Genomic DNA, 20,537 nt, shown 5'->3' with positions numbered 1-20,537 from the left:
ACTAAACCTATCAATCCCGACCGATAAAGTTTCCATTGTCTTAATTGTTGGACGCTAGAAAGGAAACTACTCCAAATTATTAAAGAATCAACAAGTTAGTTGTGGGACATCTAATGGGACGTTCTTCTTTAAATGTTTATTTGATTGACATAAATTTTGCTAATACTACTTCGTCAATATTAGAAACACATGGTGGTTTTCATCATTGTATTTGATACATAGGATGATTAGAATATGACGACTAGCAACAATGATGTTGAGAGATAGAGTCATTGTGTAAACAATCTAGTTTTTGGGTTTAAAGTTGTACTTAATTGTGACTATTAAGTGCATCAACTCTAAATAAGAATATAAACTTGTTAAGATACAAAAGAGGTTTCACTTTTGTGACCCTATACACCATGATTTGATGTATGGCTAGCCCATTATGAAGGTGATTATATTCTAAACCAAACTAGAATGACATATCATGTAGATGATACAAGACTCAAATTGGTAACCCAAGATTGAACCTTAGATTCTGGAATGATGAACGCAAAGAGTTATCGAGTACTCTTGAAACCATTTAATCTTATGGTATATGCGTATCTTGTATTCAAAGCAAGATATCTCGTGCCTTTTGGTTGAAAAGGAGATTGAGGTTGTAAATCATTGATCCAAAATAGGTTGATCATTTTCTTTTACCAACAATTTAGGTTGACACTAATGTGTTCACTTAATAAGGTAAAAAGAAAAATCCTTGAAGAAGATCAAAGAGTTCAAAGAATCACGATCTAGTCGTGATGGGATTATCAAAGTGAAGACTTTGATATAAGCCAAATGAAATGTAATATAGTATCACAAGTTAATCTCTCTTAACATACATTATGGGATAATGTGTGGTTGGATAAGAAATCAAATGCTATTCGATATGGTTTGGACTTCAATCAAGTTACTTTAAGTTACTTGATCCTTTTGGGGATTTTATCATTTTGTCTAAATTGTTTTTCCACTAAATCTAAAACGAATCATATTAGATATGAAATGGTAGGGTACCATGTTTGTAAGTTTTCAAAAGCAAAAAAAGCTCATTTTTCCTTATTATAATCATGAGCACAACGGGTTTGTGGCTCGTGAAGCTGTCTTTCTAGAATACAAGTTTATTTCTAGAAGACAGAGTGGGAGAAATTATTCAAGAGCCACACAAATAATGTTATGTCGCAAGAAACTGGTCTTTCTTGGCTACATGAGACGTTTTGTGTAAGACGTTGTTTCTTCAATCCCTAGGAGGCTAAAGTTATCACTTGTTGAAGATGATGAATTATTAGTGTTACTTTTAGAAAGTAAATAGCTTGTAACTTACAAAGAAATTGTTTGATTCAAGTTGATTACATATGGAATGTAATGAACCTATGACTTACATGAGAGTGTTTAAGTCATAACTTAATACAAGGCTTAGAGCCATGAAAATCCGAAATAAATTCCAAGTGAATTGTTAGATATCAAAGCTTGATTGGTGGCAAAGGGTTTTGCACTAGTTAAAATGCTTAAGTCTATTTGGATCTTCTTAGGGATTGTGTTTCATTATGATGATATACATATAGCGAGTGAATCTAAAACCCACTTCTTCAATTAGAAGGAATGTATTCAATACATGTCTTGTGTTTTATAGATTCTTACAATCCTAAGATCATGTGCAACTTAAGAGATAGTCTTAAGTAGGACATCAATGAGTTGGAATCAACTTTTTGATCATGTGATAAAACATTTCTCGATAAGTCGAGAAGTTGTGTTTATACATGAAGTTTAGTGGGAGTTACGGAAATTTTAGTAGTCTAATATGTGGATCACATATTGATCATTGCGAACCATTGTGGATATGTTATTTAAGATGGTTTTGCTAGAATCGTTGTGGAACCATAATCAAAACACATTAGGATGGTTTTGGAACCATTGTGGATATGTTATTTAAGAAATAGATTTGCTAGAATCGTTCTAGGCAATAAAGAACAATGAGAGATATTTACAACGGAAAGTGAGTGCACTTGCATTCATGAGATGTGCAAGAAGGAGCTGTTCTAAGGCTAGATGGCCTATGTCTAGATTTGATCTAGACACGTACTCAGAAAGTTTTGTAATGCAAATGTATACATTACGAGAGGAAAACAAGTATGTAGCAAGGTTGAGCAGGGAGTTGCTAAAACCTACTTAGCAAGGCCTAATCATAGGCTAAACATGATGAGTCATGTCATTTCAATTGAATTGAAATGAACAACTACATACAAGATGAAATTAGATTATAGAATATGAAATAGTAATCAGGCATTGACTATTCATATGTGATAATCGCATTTGTCGTTCGAGTTTTTACTTTAAAAACTCTTTTCTTGTTCTTTGTTACATCCAAACGGGTTGTAGAGACAATATTGAACCCCGTTAAAGTGAACCCGGATTAACATAGTATTCGCCCATAGTCACTTGTATGAGGTGACATCTCGAAGTGACTAGAGTGTGATGCGATTGATGGCAAGTTCAAGTGCCATAGAGTCATGTGAGATGACTAGTCGATGACATAGGCAGACTGTTAGGAACACTTTGTCGGGAAGTGACCGCTTATAGAGTTCTGTCAAATTTATAAAGCCTGGTCGTGGCGATAGCTACTATAGTATTCTAATGAGTCGATTCTTTTAACTAAAGACTATTCACCTAAGGTGGCATGGTTTCAGATTAGCTTTGATTTATGTTACTACGACCTTCGTAAATGGGGTCAAATGGGCATATTTTGGGTTATGATGGCTGTGGCTAGTCGAAGGGTATAGTGCGATAGGAATTGTCCACCCCTTTGTCAGGGTTAAAACAATATCTCAGGGCCACTCGAGGAGTAATGAACTGGAAATGCGTGGCCACGCTCGGAAGATTTCTATGGTAGAAAATTCCGGTCAATCAGTTATTCTCCAGATCGAGGAAACCACTCTCGATGTGATCACTTGCAAGTACGACCTGAAAGACACCTTGAATTTAGTGGGAGATAGTAATAGGACAAGAGAATTGGTGACGCACACTTGTCGAGGACAAGTGGGAGATTGTTGGAATATGTGTCCTCCGACAATTATGCGATCACAATTATCGATCATATTGATAACATGTTTAAATATCATTTTAAGAATACGTAAGGGATGATTCATTTTATAGTCAACTGATCAACATTAATCGGTAACGATTGGCTTGCTAGAGTTTGACGTTACGGTCGTGGGACGGTGGTGGATAGTTGATCCCTTAAGGTCACACCTAAAGGATGATGCTCTTATCTGTATAGTTGATTAATTGTATGATGATACAAGTTGATCAATTCCTTAAAATTGAACAATTCATTTGTGAGAGAGAATATTGATATCTTATTGTAATGGGATTAAATAAGATTTATTTTAGTAATTGAAAAGACGTGTTACTAAAATTGTTTATTGTTTGAGAAACAATAGAGATATGAATGAATGGTTAATTATAATTACAAGATGTTGTGAATTATAATTAAATGACCCAGTTTATTTATGTGATCAAGTATCACTAGTCAATTTATTGTATGTAATTTAATTAATTTATAAGATGATATTTATGTGATAAATATGCATTAAATTAATTTATAACATGTAACATGCTACATGTGACATATTGTGTGACAATTGACAAAATAAAATGATAGTCCATTTTATGGAGGATGGACCGAAATATAAGTAGAACATGGGAGTGAAAATCATTATACAATTTCTCAATTCTCCGCACATGATTTTTCTTTCTTTTCCTTTTCCATATTTCTATTTTTTTTCATTCTTTTTTTTTTCATTTTCATCCATCATTTTTTTCTTTCATTCCCTTCAGTTCTTCCACCATCTTCTGAATTCAGATAAAAATAACCAAACTGCAGTAAAGCATTCCAAACAGCTACTCATTACTAGCTCGGCTAGGGTAGGAAAAATTATAGTATGTAGCTAAAAGGACAAAAGGGCAATTTGGCTATGTGTGGCTCATGGGTAGAATGAAATAAAAGGGAACGGCGTCTCCTAACATGTGTCACCATCCACAAACCGAATGCATATAGGTATTAAGAAGACTAGACTGATGCTTATGCAAATTGATGTTACATGCCTTACAGAGAGTACTACTCACATCCTAAATGAAACCGGTCATGAATGTCACCAGTTAATAAAGCTCTAACCTCAGAATGTAATGTAGCTTGCCGATATGTGAGTCAATTCTATTCGTTCAGATAAGATAGAAACAAAAACTCGTAGATCATGCACATAATCATGCCAATTAAATGTTAAGAATATGCAGGGCTAAGGTAAGGATTCAATGTAGCGTCAAAGTTCAAACGTTCCGACTCAAATTAAACGTGAATTTTTTTCGAAATTTATGTGAATTTTTAATTAAAAACGACAATGCATGCGAAAATAAATAAACGTGCAAAGGAAAATGCAAGAAAACATACAGACACAGATATGGTTGCATACCTCCCCAAACCAAACCGTACAATGCCCTCATTGTACCAAAAATAGGGAAAGAAATGCAAACTAAGGAGAAAAGGATAAGTGGAGTCGGAAGACTTACAAAACGTCATGAAGAGGGACCTCCCCAAACCGACCATGAACATGGGAGGTCAAAGGAAGTAAAGCAGTAGCTCAACAGGCGAAATGTAGCAGCTGGAAGACAAAACTACTCGATCGAGTGAAGTGGAATAGCTCGATCGAGTGAATTGGTGTAAAAAAGTACTCGATCGAGCAAATTGTTATTCGATCGAGTGATCTTGGTTATGCAGCTTGTCGATCGAGTACTTTAACTACTCGATCGAGTGGATATTATCCCAAAAGTGCTCGATCGAGTACAAAAACTACTCGATCGAGTGGATACACCTAAAAAACACGCATCAAAAACAAGGAGAAAACATAGGTTTCGTAAAACAGCGTCTAAAGTTCAACAAAAAGCTAAAGGGAAATAAATAGTTCAACAAAAATACAACAAAACTGTCCGGGTTGCCTCCCGGAGAGCGCAGGTTTAAGAGGTCCCGCACGACCTTTCTGGCATCAAGTAACTGGCGCGTCAAGCTCGTCGAAGTACAGGACTTCAACACGATTATCTGCTTCATTTGCCTCGTGATAATGCTTCACATATTGCCCATTCACCTTGAACCGATTTCCCTCGGGACCTTCTAGCTCAACGGATCCATATCTAGTAACAGCTGTCACCGTATAAGGACCACTCCACCTGGACTTCAGCTTACCAGGAAAAAATCGCAGTCAGGCATTAAACAGCAGCACCTTTTGCCCAACATGAAACTCCCGAGGTAGAATTCTTTTGTCATGCCATCTCTTCGTCTTTTCTTTATAAATGCGCGAGCTATCATAGGCATTAAGCCTAAATTCTTCCAACTCATCTAGCTGCAAAAGACGATTTTGACCACACAACTTAGGATCAAATTTAAGCTCACGAATTGCCCACCAAGCCTTACATTCCAACTCAACAGGTAAGTGATATGATTTCCCATAAACTAACCTATAAGGTGATGCACCAATTGGTTTCTTAAAGGCAGTTCTGTAGGCCCATAATGTGTCTTCTAATTTAAGACTCCAGTCCTTCCGTGATTTAGAAACTACCTTAGACAAGATCTCTTTCAACTTGCGATTAGAGACCTCAACCTGACCACTAGTTTGGGGATGATACCCCAAACCACGCCGGTGTTGGACACCAACTTTAGATAGAATGGAAGTTAGTTTCTTTTCTTTAGAGTGCATTCCCCCATCACTAATGACGACCCTAGGGACACCAAATCAGGGAAATATGACCTTTTTAAACATTTTTATCACGGTCTTGGCATCACAATGAGGTGAGGCAATTGCCTCAACCCATTTCAACACATAATCTACAGCCACTAAAATGTACCTGTTACCTTTACTAGACGGGAACGATCCTTGGAAATCAATGCCCCAGACATCAAAAACCTCAACCTCTAAGATACCATTTTGTGGCATCTTATATCTCTTTGAAATGTTCCCTGATCGTTGGCAGGCATTACAAGCTGAAACAAAAGACTTAGCATCAGCAAACAAAGAAGGCCAGTAAAACCAGACTGAAGTACCTTAGCCACGGTGCGCGATGGACCGTGGTGACCACCATAGCAGGAGGAGTGACAGCCTTCCAGGACTACTTTGGTCTCCCACTACGGAATACACCGTCTGTAGAGACCGTCTGCACATTCCTTAAACAAATAAGGATCGTCCCAAAAATACTGCTTAGCGTTATACAGAAAACGCTTCCTCTGCTGATGAGAAAGGTCAGGCGGCAGCTTGCCCATGACAACGTAGTTAGCTATATCTTCATACCAAGGCTCTTGGTTAACAATAGACAATAATACAGCAAATAAAGTATCGTCAGGGAAAGTGTCATCAACAGGTAAAGAATCTTCCCCTTCTTGTCGCATCAGTCGCGACAGATGATCAGCTACAACGTTCTCAGCTCCTTTCTTATCTTTAATCTGCAAATCAAACTCCTGTAGAAGGAGTATTCATCTCAATAACCGTGGTTTAGCCTCCTTCTTAGCAAGGAGATGCCTCAAAGCTGCATGGTCAGTAAAAACAGTAACTTCTGATCGAATCAAATAAGGGCGAAATTTTTCTAAGGCATAAACTACAGCTAGCAGCTCCTTTTCAGTGGTAGTGTACTTCACTTGAGCCTCATCCAGAGTTCGGCTCGCATAGTAGATTGCGTTTAAAGCTTTGTCTTTTCGTTGGCCTAGCACCGCTCCTAGTGCATAGTCACTGGCATCACACATTATCTCAAACGACAAGTCCCAGTCGGGAGGCTGTATGATTGGCGCAGAGACTAAAGCCTGCTTTAACCTGTGAAAAGTAGAAAGACACTCATCAGTAAACACAAAAGAGGCATCCTTAAGTAGCAGCTGTGTAAGTGGTTTAGCAATTTTCGAGAAATCCTTGATAAACCGGCGATAAAAGCCGGCGTGGCCAAGGAAACTCCTCACCCCTTTAACATTAACAGGAGGTGGTAATTGCTAAATCACTTCCACCTTTGATTTATCGACCTCTATTCCCCGATCAGAAACTAAGCGCCCTATGACAACTCCCTTGTTGACCATGAAATGGCACTTCTCCCAGTTAAGCACGAGATTTGACACGTCTGTCGTATACCTGTCAAAAATAAACTAACTCAACTAACTATATAGCTAGGGAAGTCAGGTCGATCTCCGCAGGGAGGCAAGATATTTGTAGAAGTCCGTCTATTTGGTCACAAATGGGGGGGGGGGGGAGGGGTTCTTTGATTTGTTATCTAAACTACGAGATTGAAAGGAAAGAGGAATAAAGGGTAAGAGCAATAAAAGCAGAGAAAAAAGATAAAACTATCAGATAGAGAGGGACATGTCAGGATTTCGGTTCACTACGGTAGTCCAGTGACTCAGCTGTAAATGACTCAGACGAATTAATGTAAGACGGATGTTGAAAGGTCCTTTCGATCCACTTCCTATCCTAAAATACCACTAACTTAACTTTCATTCTCGTCAGGGTAATCTCCATTCATTCATAGCAGCCTATTTAGTCCAATCTTTCGATCTAGGATTAATTTTAGCCGATTAAAGGTTAACTCAGAAGTGTTCACTCAACTAAGTTGAATAAATACAGTTAAATTGCTATGGTGACAGAGTCTCGTAATTATTTCATCTGTTTCATTTACTACATCGTCACTTTCCTACCGCAGATCCCCTAATCCCAACATGAAAGGGGTTTAGCTACTCATGTCGCTAATTAAACTAACAGCAGATAAAATTCCAGTAGTAAACATAATGAAATAAACAATAAATTGCATAAAAGTAAATTAGGGTAGAAGAATAAATGTAACGAAACGAAGAATTAAAGCAACAAGAGATTAATTATTAATAAGAGAAGAGAAAGAATTACAATCGATGCGAATCCGGCGTAAAGAACACAAAATTCAAGCGAAAGTAATCCCGAAATAAAGTTACAGTAGAGAGCAATGAAGTACGCAGTAAAAGTTTGATAATTGAAAAGTAGATCAAAAAAATCAGATCCTAATAACCTAGTTAACGTAGGTTTAAATAGTAAAGTACTTAAGTTTTGCGAAATTAAACAACACACGGGCTGTTTAAAGCCCATAATCAGCGAAACCACTCGATCGAGTAGATTAAAACCACTCGATAGAGCAAACACCTCAGCAAATCTACTCGATCGAGTAGAAAGTTACTCGATCGAGTAACTGGTCTTGCTGTTTGCTAAGGATTGAGTGGAAAACCACTCGATCGACCAATCTGGGACGTAAAAATCACTCGATCGAGTGATTAAACTGCTCGATTGAGTTCTTGGTCTTCATTTCAGCTCAAGTTCGCGTCTAAATGCCTCGTAATCCGTGCTATAACGCTTTCAAGTGCAGTATCTCACTCTGAAAAAATCCCGTCTCCTCTAAATGCATGCAAAAAGGACGAAAAAGAGTACGATTCCACTACTTTCGCGTTCATTTCTACCAAATGGACAAAACGAACCAAAGTAGCCAATTCGGGGCAAAATACCATAAAAACAGTATAAAAATGCATAGAAATGCGTGCTAAAACAGGCTAAAAAGACTATATATTATGCACGTATAAAATCTCCCCAAACCGAACCTTTACTCGTCCTCGAGTAAACTCAAAACTAAACTAATGGAACGGAAATGATAACTCAGAGCTAGCTTAACTTTTCTACTTGAACCAATTTAACGCAACAAAAACTAACAGTTAAAGCTAAGCATTCAATACGCAAACGAATTATAAGCTGTTCAGAAATATAGCCAACCTATCGACCTTGCAAGACCAACAAAATCGGACTCTCTCGTGGTCACTCTTCTCTCATGAAGCAAAGGGTGAATGTTATATGTAAAAGAGAGAAGAAAAGACAGTCACTCACCTAACTGCGACCTACATAGCATGCATGAAAAAAAAAATGAAAGACAATTCAAGTACTAATTCACACACTCCAACCAATAATGTCCGTCACAACCGAGGGCTTACAAAATAATTTAAGAATAGTGAGGTTCAGGTGAGAAAAGGCAAAACAAGTTATGGTAATGTGGAGGTAAAAGCGTCAAGCTAGTTCCTAACAGGACCATAATGAAACCATCCAAAACTCAACTGACGGAAGGACTAAGTACAAGTGCCCCTTCATTTGGCACATAACTCACTAAACTCAAACACAATCTCCTCAAAAAGTATGGGATAAAACGGAGGAGTCAGACGGTCACAAACTTCCCTTTTTTAAACACCGTCTGGAATAACTAACTGAAACAAACAACTTTTTTTTTTCCAAACTTTCTTTCTTCTTTTTTTTTCTGTTAACGTGATTCAGCCTTATTCTTTTTTTCATTTTTTTTTCATTTTTTTTCTTTTTCTTCACATTCACTTTTTTTTTCGATTCTCTTTTTTTTTCTTTTTCTTTTCCTCCTTCCTCTATACTTACACCAACTCCAAACAAGAAATACGGGCCAAAATGCAACGGAAAATCATACCACAAAAGAACATACTAACTAGCTTGACTAGGCAGGCTTAGTTTGGGATGTAGCTGATGGGTCAAAAAGGCAAATTTGGCTAATGTGGAGCTAAATGGGTGAAAATATAAAGAAAGGGAAATTTGCAGGCACCTCCCTACATGTGACACCAACCACAAACCCGAATATGTGCATTTGACAAGAAATTGAATGTCATAAAAGTGCAAAAATAATGAACATGCTATGCAAGGAGTACTACTCTCAATTCCTAATGAACTGGTCATGAATGTCACCAGTTATGGGCTCTAAAACTCAGAATTTTTCAAGTAGTTTGCCAATTTATCAGGTCAAGTCTAGACAGTCGGCTATATTTGAACAGAAACTCGTAGACTATGCGTATGACAAAGCTAATAACTATCAAAAGAAGTGCAGGGCTCAAGCAAAAACACAAGTTATAGTGCACTATCATCACGGAAATCTACCGTTCCGACTCAACCTATATGCAAAAATAAACGTGAATATTTTTTTGAAATTTTCTAATTTTTTTTTGGATTTTTGATTTTTTATGAAAATAAACAACAATGCAGGCTGAAAAATAAACGTGAATGCAAAACAAATGCAAATGCAGACTCAAAAGGATGCAATACCCTCCCCAAACCAAAACGGACAACGCCCTCGTTGTCCTCCAGCATACACCAGCAGATATATACAAGGGAACGGGAATATACAACCAATCCATAAAAAAACAATAAATATAAAGGAGACAAAATAAAAGAGTTAGAGATACATACAAAATACGAACTTCCCCAAACCAGCCAGAAAACTGGGGAAGTGAGTAGACCAGTAGTTACTCGTCGTCGTCGTCGTCACTGCTGTCACGGATCTCCTCCACCCTGAACTCCGGGTCTCTCTCCTCCTCTGCTCCTCAGCTCGAGCTCTCTCCACTGCCACCTCTGGGTCCTCGTCAGCACACTCCGGTACCCCTCAGCTGGGAACCGAAAGAAGGAAGGGTGTGGCCAACCCTCTGGAATCGGACAGTGTCGCCGCAAGTGGTACTCGTACAGAGGATGCAAGGCGAGAGCCATGTCCCTCTCCATACGAGCCTGACGCGCTGCAATCTCAAGCAACAAACCGTAAATGGTGCCCCCTTGGTCCATGACCGCGGGCGCCACAAAGGGAGGAGGTGGTACGAAAGTAGCCGGTAAGACCGGTCAGTCTGTGTCTGGTCAGTGGGAGTGGGAGTAGGAGTAGTAGTGGTAGTGGTAGTGGGAGTAGGGGTCGGATCGGGAGTACCCGTGGAAGGCTGGGCACTCCCTGAAGGTGTAGACCCCTCTCCGGTCTCAAGACGCCGCTTCTTGGCGGCGGGTGCAGCAGGAGTAGGTCTAGGTGGAAGGAGAAGGTGAGGTAGTGGTGGCAGACGGGCGCCCCTAGCAACAGTAGGAAGGGGCTCAAGACGGGGGAGAGTGTCACAAGGTAAGTCTACGGACAAGGAGCCGTCAATCTTCCAAGTCTGGTAGTCTGGGGTCAGCCAATGCTGAGAAAGCATGGCGTCCAGACTCAGTAGCCCCTCTCCCTCGAGGTACTGCAGGTCACGAGGCCAAACGGGGAAAAGGCGACGGGCAAGAATGGTGGCTACGCCACCGCAGGCAATGGTTCCCATCTCCTTCTTCCCATGGCCCAGAAGGTACTGGGCGGTCAAATAAGCTATGTTGAGGGTAAAAGGACCCTCGCAGTCGATGTTTAGGTAACCACCCAGGATGGAGAGCTCTGTGTTGGTCATGTAGTTCGGCTCCTTTCGGCCGAAAATAGTGCTCCCCATCAGTCTAAGGAAACAGCGGACAGGGGGGAGGTGGACCTGATGGAGCTTTCGCTCACTAAAAGTGGTCTGGGCCAAGCACTGCCAAAGCTGTTGGTAGACCTTCCTCGGGGCAGTAGTCAGGCCCGTAGAGGAAAGGTCAAGTAACCTACCAAACTTCCCTAGTGTCATCGAAAAGGTCCGGTTAAACAACCGGAAGGACACTGAAGAGCTATCGGGATCAGCCTCGTGTGCCCCGGGGGAGAAGGTAAAAGAGCTGAGAAACTCGAGGCTCATCTCTAAAAAGGTACGGCCGCTCATAGTGATGAGCCCGGCCATCCCCGTGCCCCGTAGTAAGTCACAAACCGACTCATAGATACCGAGTCTCTCAAGTGCCGATTTCTCTAGAAATCGGGAAGGTACATGCACACAGCGAAGCAGGTTATAGAATTTCTTACTGTGTAAGGCGTTAACAAAAAGTACCTGCGGGTAGTCTGGGTGAGGGTCGAGGGAAGTGTCACCTCGGACCGTGACTGTGCCAGGAGTAGAAGCAGCAGTAGCTGTAGAAGTTCTAGGAGCGGAAGTAGAGGTGACTGGAGCTGGCATAGCTCGGGACTGTCTACGACCTCGGCCTCTGGAACTCAAAGCAGAAGCCCGTGCAGCGACGGTGTGAGGAACCAGGGCTGCTCTGAAGGCAGCTGCGACTGCTGGCTAGTCCGCCACAGGTGTAAAAGTAGAGGCTGGTGCAGAGGTAGTGGCTGCTGTGGTCACCACTGAAGAGGGACTAGCAGCAGTGCTAGCAGTGGTGGTGACCGTAGAGGAAGTGGCAGCCTGAACTGAGCTAGCTGGAGCAAAAACTGTACTTGCAGCTGAAACTAGGAACACGGGGGCTGTAGTAGTGACTAAGGTGGAGGCAGTGGCAACATCAGGGGCCACTGTCTCAGACAAAGACGGGCTAGAGGATGAACTAGTATAGAGTAAAGAACTAGAATCCATCCTGTAAACAAAAGGGTAAGGGGTATGATAAGAAAACAATGGCTAACAGAGGCTTAAATAGCAGGAAATCAGCATGTTAAACAATAAAAACTCCCCTACCAGTCAAAAATTTCCGACCTACAACACATAATTCCCAACAAATTCCCAACAATTCCTCAAAAAAAATCGAAAAGCAGCATGTAAATGGCGATAAGGCGGGCATAACAGTCAACAACAACAGCATGTAAACAACACTGAAGTTAATTAGGTCAAGAAGGCATGCAAACCCGTCTGACAGTCAAGCATTTCGACTGAACAGCCCTAATCGCGGACATTCGCGCAAGATTCGAGTAGAAGCATGTTAAGCATCGACAGGGGTGTGGTAACAGTCTACAATCAGCAGCAATATCGCAACAAAGATGCTAGCTAGACAAATTACAGCAGCAATAATCAAAGTGACAGTCGAAAATCTCGACTGTCCTGAACCCATATAAAAAAAAATCATGTAAAAATCGAATTATCGAATTAAGCATGCAACAGCAGTGAGGAAGGGGAATTGATCACCAAACAAGACAAGTAAGGGCAACCAAAGGCAAGTAAAGTAAAAAAAATTCGACTAAAGCAAGATTTCGAACCCTAATTCCAATTTTTCCTCATAAATTTCAAAATAAACGAAATTAAAATGCATAGAGGATGAAGGAATCGCGTACTTGATGATAGAAATCCTACAAAAGCAATTAATCTTCAAATAAACAAGCACAAGAAGTGATTTTTCGAACTAAAAACCGCAAACCCTAACCCTTATTTAAAGCCGTGAAAACGAGCACAATCAAGGGGAAAATTAAGGGGCTTTGAAAGATTAAAATGCAAACAAGAGATTGTAGGAGGCGGATTTGGTGATTTGGGCAAGAAAATGGGGATTTTGGGGTTATTTGATCGCAATTAGGGGAGTGTTAGACGAAAATTAGGGGAACAATGAAATTAGACGCAAAAAAAAAGAGTTTAAAGTAAAAGCTCCCTGCGTCCTGTTCATTTCACTCGATCGAGTGGTTTTAAACCACTCGATCGAGCACTTTGATGCTCCATCTACTCGATCGAGTAGAAATCTACTCGATCGAGAAATCCCCTTTATTACTTTACTCGATCGACTGGAAAAAGTGCTCGATCGACCATATTTTCACTCGATCGAGCTCTTTCCTCGCGTAAGCTCTTGAATTTCGTCAATTCTACCCTTGGAATGCGTAAATCTTCCCCAAACCTGCATAAAAATACGTACAAAAATATCCCAAAATACCAAATACGCATGAGAACAGTCTATAGTCTTAAATCTACGCTAAAAGCAGTCTATAACCTAATTGTCCTAATTAAAAGCAATAAAATAAATTCAACGGAAAATCAAATATTATTAGTGTTACACGGGGCATTTCCCCGTTTAATTCTTAATCCAATTCAGTAGCCCCTTGAAGGGGTCCTGACTGGAGGACGTCACCTCAGCAACATTGACTGTCCTCTTCAACTTCCATGAGCATGAATTAGCATTTGAAACGGTAGGAGGGGAGTAGTTCACATCCACATAAGCGCGAACTTTCCTCTTCCTAGCTCCTCTATCACCGGTTGTAGCGTCATCATCTCCAATTTGATTGACAGTAATTGCACCATGCCCCTTGACAGCTCCTTCATTGCTTTCATCTGTACCTACAGCAAAGAAAACAGACAAACTTTCCTCCTTTTTGCTCTCAGTCTGAGGCGGAGGGGTAGCAATTGCAGCACAATACTCCAAATTTTCGTCTGGAATGTCAATAATAGGGTAAATAGAAGAGAGGATATTGCAAGGCTGAGCTTGCATGGGAGCCCTCCGGGACTTAGACTGATGAAAAATCAGCTCCTCGTCCCCTACCTAAAAGGTCAAAGTCTTTCCCCCGACGTCTATAACTGCACGGGCAGTGGACAAAAATGGTCTCCCTAAAATAATAGGGGTGTGTGCATCTTCGGGGATGTCTAAGACAACGAAATCAACGGGAATAAAGAACCTCCCGATCCTCACCGGTACGTCTTCTACTATGCCTAGTGGCCATGATATACTACGGTCGGCCATCTGGACTGTCATGTTAGTGCATCTCAGCTTTGTCAAACCAAGTCTCTTAGCCAGAGACAGCGGTAAGACACTTACGCTAGCACCTAAATCGCATAGCGCATTATCAATCAAATAGTTACCGATATGACACGGAATTGAAAAACTACCCGGGTCTGCCTGCTTAGGAGGTAACTTATTTTGAAATAGGGCTGACCCCACCTCAGTCAAAGCTACGGTCTCACTATCACTAATACTCCTCTTACGCGATATAATTTCTTTCACAAACTTAAGATAAGAGGGTACCTTTTTCAGCAACTCAGTGAACGACACAGTGACTTCCAAGCTTTTCAGAAGTTCGACAACTTTGCCGAATTGTTGATTGGCCTTAGTATTCTGCAACCGCCTCGGGAAGGGAACCGTGATAGGTATCTTGAGTCCCTTGTTTCTCTCCTCCAATGTATCTTCGGGAGCAAGTTCTGTATCCTTTGGACGCTTCTTACCTCTCGAACGAGGTCTTTCCGGTGATTTATCGCTTAAACGAGCACTAACAGGCTCTCGAATAAGCTTCCCGTCATCGAAACTACTCGATCGACCAATATACCCATTCGATCGAGTAGAATCTTCATCAATACCACTCGATCGAGTAGTTTTTTCACTCGATCGAGCAACTCCATTTTGCTCATCACTCGATCGAGTAGAAAAACTACTCGATCAACCATTCTTCCTTTCCTGTTCACTCAATCGACTGGTATTTTCACTCGATCGACCACTTTCGTCCCCAAATCTGCTCGATCGACCACCTGAAACCAGTCGATCGAGCACTTTCTTTGCCGTGAGCTCATTTTCTTCGCCAGAACACGGTTCACCATCAGTTACAGCTCTCCTCGGGTCTGATTTCTGCATTTCCGGTCCCTCATATGAATGATCGCTTCTCAGATTGATGAAATTTACCATCTCGTGTGGATTCTTCTCATTTTGAGTCGGTAATTGACCCTGCTTTCTTGTGGACTGATTAGTGGCTAATTGGGCAACTTGAGTTTCAAGTGCCTTTATGGACGCATCTTTCTGTTGATCACTCAATTGCCATTGCTTCGTGAAGGCTTGCAACATAGACTTAAGCTCACCAATTTCACTCACCCCACCGGAAGATGATGCACCATGGTTAGGAGGAGTAAAAGAAGGGGGCTTTTGAAAGCCTTGTTGATTCATGTGTGGATGGACATAAGGCTGCTGCTGGTGCGGAGGAGGAGTAGGATTGAGCACATTCTGACTAGTCCACCTCAGATTGGGATGGACTGCCCCTTGATTATTGTAATAGGAACCCCATCCTTGCCTATATTGCGGAAAGGCAAGGACTTGTTCCTTCTCTACAAGACAGCCAACAGCAGTGTGGCCATCATTACTCCCACATCTCTCACATGAAACGGTCTCTCCCCTAGTAAGAACATGGACCGTCTGAGGCTCCCCAGCAGCTTGTAATTCCAACATGTCGAACCTAGCATTCGTGGTCTCCAGCTGAGCCAAAACCTGCTTATCAACTGCATGAACTGTCATAATCCCATCCCTCGGGTTACCATATTCAGCACTATGATTCGCCATCTCTTCAATAAGGGACCATCCCTTATCATCATCTGTATTCTCCTGAAATCTTCCACTAGATGCCGCATCAAGTATGGCGCTATGGTCGTCATACAGCCCATTGTAGAACTGATTAGCTATAAACCGTGGGTCAAAACCATGGTGAGGGATAGACCTCACCAACTTCTTGAATCGTGACCATGCTTCATAGAAACTTTCATCGGGAGCCTGTTTGAAACTAGTAATCTTGGCCCTCAGCAAATTGGTGCGTTGTGGAGGGAAATATCTCTTGTAAAATGCAAGAGCAAGAGACTCCCAATCTGTAACCCCAGCAGCTGTGCGGTCAAGTCGATCACCACTTCTGTCTGAATCAGCTAAAGAGAAAGGAAATAGAACTTCCTTAATCTTGTCCTGAGTTACCCCCTTAGTGGCGGGGATAGTAGAACAGTAATCGGTAAAGGTCTCCATGTGTTTCCTCGGATCTTCACCTGCCACACCTCTATAGATATTCCTCTCCACCAGATTGATATAAGAAGGACGGATATCGAATGTATTACCATCCTCAGTCTGGAGATTGAAACCCTTCGGAAAAGAGGATGCTTTAGGCACTGAATGACTGGAAAGCTTTGGCATCTTTACTGTAGAAATCGGACTGTCTTCCGCGAAAAGGGAATGATCTAGCTCTGGCTCGAAAGTACTCAAGTCTTCCTTTCGTGATTTCCTTAGCAGACGGAGTCTATGCTTGAATAATCTCTCCAGTTCTGAATCAGCTGAATCTAATTCAAACTTGTCTGACCTGGGCATAAACAACACTGAAAGAAAATAATAAGAACGGCCTCAAGGAATAGAAATTCCCTGAGACGGATAAAATAAACGGACCGAAAACAAATAGGGCAATTGCCTCCCCGGCAACGGCGCCAAAATTTGACACGTCTGTCGTATACCTGTCAAAAATAAACTAACTCAATTAAATATATAGCTAGGGAAGTCGGGTCAATCTCATAGGGGAGGCAAGATATTTGTAGAAGTCCGTCTATTTGGTCATAAATGGGGGGGGGGGGGTTGTTTGATTTGTTATCTAAACTACGAGATTTAAAAGAAAGAGGAATAAAGGGTAAGAGCAATAAAAGCGAGAGAAAAAGGATAAAACTATCGGATAGAGAGGACATGTCGGGATTTCGGTTCACTACGGTAGTCCAAAGACTCGTGTAAATGACTCGGGCAAATTAATGTAAGACGGATGTTGAAAGGTCATTTCGATCCACTTCCTATCCTAAAATACCACTAACTTAACTTTCATTCTCGTCAGGGTAATCTACTGTTCATAGCAGGCCTATTTAGTCCAATCTTTCGATCTAGGATTAATTTTCGCCAGATTAAAGGTTAACTCAGATGTGTGCACTCAACTAAGTTGAATAAATACAGTTAAATTGCTATGGTGACAGAGTCTCGTAATTATTTCATCTGTTTCATTTACTACATCATCACTTTCCTACCGCAGATCCCCTAATCCCAACATGAAAGGGGTTTAGCTACTCATGTCGCTAATTAAACTAACAGCAGATAAAATTCCAGCAGTAAACATAATGAAATAAACAATAAATTGCATAAAAGTAAATTAGGGCAGAAGAATAAATGTAACGAAATGAAGAATTAAAGCAACAAGAGATTAATTATTAATAAGAGAAGAGAAAGAATTACAATCGATGCGAATCCGGCGTAAAGAACACAAAATTCAAGCGAAAGTAATCCCGAAATAAAGTTACAGTAGAGAGGAATGAAGTACGCAGTAAAAGTTTGATAATTGAAAAGTAGATAAAAAAAATCAGATCCTAATAACCTAGTTAACGTAGGTTTAAATAGTAAAGTAATTAAGTTTTGCGAAATTAAACAACACACGGGCTGTTTAAAGCCCATAATCAGCGAAACCACTCGATCGAGTGGTTTAAAACCACTCGATCGAGCAAACACCTCAGCAAATCTACTCGATCGAGTAAAAAGTTACTCGATCGAGTAACTGGTCTTTCTGCAGGCTAAGGATCGAGTGGAAAACCACTCGATCGACCAATCTGGGATGTAAAAATCACTCGATCGAGTGATTAAACTGCTCGATCGAGTTCTTGGTCTTCATTTTAGCTCAAGTCCGCGCCTAAATGCCTCGCAATCCGTGCTATGATGCTTTCAACTACAGTATCTCACTCTGGAAAAATCCTGTGTCCTCAAAATGCATGCAAAAAGGACGAAAAAGAGTACGATTCCACTACTTTCGCGTTCATTTCTACAAAATGGACAAAACGAACCAAAGTAGCCAATTCGGGGCAAAATACCATAAAAACAGTATGAAAATGCATAGAAATGCGTGCTGAAACAAGCTAAAAAGACTATATATTATGCACGTATCAAGATTAACCTCAATGCAGCGCTGCAAAACTTTATCAAGGTTAAACAGACAGTTAGAAAAATCACTTCCATAAACACTGAAATCGTCCATGAAAACCTCCATAATAGACACAATATACTCCGAAAATATCCCCATCATGCACCTTTGGAAGGTGGCAGGGGCATTACATGAACCAAAAGGTATCCTGCGATAAGCAAACATGCCTTGAGGACAAGTAAATGTAGTCTTAGCTTGATCGTCTGGGTGGATAGGGATCTGAACAGTAGAAAAACTTATGAGAAGCTAACCTTTCTACCATTTGATCAATAAAAGGAAGGGGAAAGTGATCTTTCTTGGTGGCGGCATTCAGCTGTCTGTAATCTATACACATCCGCCAACCAGTCACTACTCGAGTGGATATTAACTCATTCTTATCATTCTTAACCATGGTAGTCCCTCCTTTTCTCGGGACCACCTGCACTGGACTCACCCATTTAGAATGACCAACTAAACTGATAATACCTGCGTCGAGCAGCTTCATTACCCCAGCCATCACAACATCTTCCATCTTCTGGTTCGGCCGGTGCTGACCCTGTTTGCAAGGTTTGTGATCTTCATCCAGCTCAATCTTGTGCATACAAATATCGGGACTAATCCCCTTGATATCGTCCAAAGAATAACCCAAATCTTTCCTGTTTTTCTTAAGCATAACTAACAAAGAAGTCAGCTGATCATTATCATGATTAGCACTATTGATGACTGGATATCGCTCAGTATCATCTAAGAAAGCATATTTTAGATGAGAGGGAAGAGGCTTACGCTCCGGTACCTTTACCTCAATAGAGCAAAGAGTACTGATCATCTGTTCCACTTGCTCTCCCTCAGCGTCGGTGAGTTCACGCTCATCTAAATCATCTATAAGCAAATCCAACACAGCATCATCGTCATCTGGGTTATCTGCACACTCATCCAAAAGCATAACAGCTTCAAGTGGGTCCTTCATAAAAGAACCCGACCAGAAGTCATAAATAGACTCATCAATAATATCAACCGAATAACAAGTATCCTCTATCATTGGTCGAGCCAAAGTGCTAGGCAGGCTAAAAGTGATCACGTCCTCCCCTACTGCAAGAGTCAAACGCCCTTGTTTAACATCAATAATGGCCCCAGATGTACAAAGGAATGGTCTTCCTAAGAGAATTGGGGTCCGGGTGTCCTCAGCTATGCCTAAACCAATGAAATCGACTGGTATAAAGAACTTGCCTATTTTCACAGGCACCTCCTCCAAGACACCCAAGGGTCTCCTAACAGATCTATCAGCCATCTGTAGGGTAATGTTAGTCAATTTAAGATGACCCATATTCAATTTCTTGCAGAAAGATAGGGGCATGACACTGACGCTGGCTCCTAAATCACAAAGAGCCTTATCAATAACTAAATTGCCTATAACACAGGTAATAGGGAAGCTACCCGGGTCTTTCATTTTAGGTGGAGCCTTAATTAAAAGTAAATTACTAGACTCTTCCATAAATGAATCCGTCTCAAATTCACTTAGCTCTATCTTACGCGTCACAATATCTTTCATAAATTTAGCGTAAGTAGGTACTTGGGTAACGATTTCGGTAAAAGGGACAGTTACTTGGAGGTTCTTCAAAACGTCCACAAACTTACCATATTGTCGCTCGACCTTCACGTCCTTCAGACGACTTGGAAAGGATACTCTGGTAGCAATGAGTGAACCCGCGACTTTCTCTTGACCTTTATCAGTGCCTGACATCTCCAAAGCAGAGGAAGATGACATGGTAGCGGAATTAAATATCAAAATAGGATCTTCGCTGCTTCTGGTACTCGATCGAGTACTTTCCTCACTCGATCGAGTGGTTTCATGTTGGAGTTTACTCGATCGACCATTTTCTTCACTCGATCGAGTGATCTCTTTTTCAGGCTTGCTCGATTGAGTACTTTGTTCACTTGATCGAGTGATTTCTCCAACTATTTCACTCGATCGAGTAAGAATATCACTCGATCGAGCATCTGTAAATTGAGCACTACTCGATCGACCACAATTATCATTCGATCGAGTGATGGGATGGATTATTTCACTAAATCGAGTAGAATTTTCACTCGATCGAGTGTCTGGACAACACGCAGCAAGGATTTCGTCCAAAAACTCATCCAAATCATCTTCCGGAGTATTATAAACTGTTAAAACCCTGTCT

The 20,537-nt window shown here is 40.9% G+C and overlaps 1 non-coding gene across 1 annotated transcript; it reads left to right on the top strand.

Moving 5' to 3' along the window:
* Positions 1-16,092: 16,092 nt before the first annotated feature.
* On the top strand, positions 16,093-16,199 carry LOC141635444 (small nucleolar RNA R71). Its single transcript, XR_012540135.1, has one exon. It is a non-coding gene; the product is annotated as a small nucleolar RNA R71 (small nucleolar RNA).
* The last annotated feature ends 4,338 nt before the right edge of the window (positions 16,200-20,537 follow it).

This window comes from Silene latifolia, chromosome Y (assembly GCF_048544455.1).
Source record: "Silene latifolia isolate original U9 population chromosome Y, ASM4854445v1, whole genome shotgun sequence".
NCBI classification, from domain to species: domain Eukaryota; kingdom Viridiplantae; phylum Streptophyta; class Magnoliopsida; order Caryophyllales; family Caryophyllaceae; genus Silene; species Silene latifolia.
Note: the sequence above shows the minus strand (reverse complement) of the source record. Positions and strands in the feature narration are given on the sequence as shown.